Genomic DNA, 1372 nt, shown 5'->3' with positions numbered 1-1372 from the left:
ATTGGCATCCCCGCTCCCGGCAGAAGCCGCCCCGGTCCCGGCAGGGGCCTACGGGATCAGCATCCCCGGTACCGGCTGCAGCCGCGGCGGATCAGAACCTCCGGTACCGGCACCACCCGCCCCGCTCCCCGCGGGGTCCCAGCGGCTCCGCACCCCCGGGACCGACACCTCCCTGCGGCGGCCGCCGGACGCGTCCTTACCGGGCGGGGCCGTGCCGGGAGCGCCGCCGGTGCCGGAGCCCGAGCCGGTGTCCGAGCCGGTGGCGGGGCCGGTGCCGCGGCCGCCGCGAGCGCGGCCCCTTTAAGGCGACGCCACCGGGGCCGCGCGGAGCCGCCGCAGTGCGCTGACGTCACCGCCCGCGCAGCCAATGGCGAGGCCGCCTGGGCGCCGCGGAGGGGCGGGACCATTCCTGACCACGCCCCTTTCCCGAGGGGAGGGGGGAGGAGGCGCCGCGCAGGTCCCGCCGCCCGCCCGCCCCCGCGCCGAGCCCCAAAGTTGCCAAATCGGGAAAAAAACCAACAAATCCCCCTTTCCCTCCCACGCCCCTCGGTAATAACCCACCGGGCCGCGCTGGGATTTAGCCGTTCGGGGAGGATTTTGCCCCAGAACAACCCGCAAAGCTCAGGAAGGCACTGGCTGAGGAAAACGTAGGAATTGTCCCCAAAATACACCCGGGGGGGGGGAGTCGGGACCTCCCGCACTGCGGGGCCACCGTGCCCACCCCGCCCCGGGGGGAGGGCGGTCCCCCGGCTAATTCTGGGGTCCCCGGGTTAATTTTGGGAGCTGGCGCAGCCCCGCAGCCCCAATTGCAGGGTGACCCTGCCAGGGCTGTGCCCGCACCCCAAAATACCCGCCCGGGCTCCAGGGCGGGGCTCCCGCGGTATCTCTGGCTCTGCAGGAGCCCTGGAGGCGCCGGCGATAAAAATACAAGGGCAGCTTGTCCAAAGGGAGCGGCTCGGCCCTGAAAGCACATCGGGAGACCATCGGAGGCTGTTCCGTCCTGCTCTTTAATTAAAAGTGTCCAAGAGTGGAAGGGCACAAACAGAGCTCAGAAGCTCTGCAAAACCCACAGTTTGTGCTGGGCTGGGCCAGGGCGGCTGCCCCGGCAATGCCACGTTGTCCTGGTGCTCTAAACTGTCCTTATTTTGGCACAATTGTGTCCCAGAGCAGAGCTCAGGGTATTGCTGAGACCTTCCTGAGCAGCCCTTGTTCCTCAGAGCCAAAGGAACCGACCCTTCCCCCTGAGGGCACCCGGAGCCACCTGGAAAGAGCCTCAGGGTCAGGGAAATATTGGATATGTTTTTATCAGCTCTTCAGTCCGAGACCTTTGGGCTCTTTGCTGCAGGGCACACCCTGTTTCCTTGGCACAGCC

General features: G+C 67.5%; 1 protein-coding gene across 2 annotated transcripts in view; it reads right to left on the bottom strand.

Moving 5' to 3' along the window:
* Positions 1–1372, bottom strand: part of PHOSPHO1 (phosphoethanolamine/phosphocholine phosphatase) — a 10065-nt gene that overhangs the window by 6446 nt on the left and 2247 nt on the right. Inside the window, exon 1 of one of the 2 annotated variants that reach the window (XM_017837119.1) lies at positions 201–216. The exons of the other annotated variant lie outside the window; for it this stretch is intronic. The gene's annotated coding sequence lies outside the window, so the exon portion shown is untranslated. Of the gene's footprint in view, positions 1–200; positions 217–1372 lie in introns of those variants that run through there. 2 annotated transcript variants of the gene reach the window in all.

The sequence above is a fragment of the Lepidothrix coronata genome, unplaced genomic scaffold, assembly GCF_001604755.1.
Source record: "Lepidothrix coronata isolate B3197 unplaced genomic scaffold, Lepidothrix_coronata-1.0 Scaffold291, whole genome shotgun sequence".
Lineage (NCBI taxonomy): Eukaryota > Metazoa > Chordata > Aves > Passeriformes > Pipridae > Lepidothrix > Lepidothrix coronata.
This window is presented reverse-complemented; position numbering and strand designations above follow the sequence as displayed.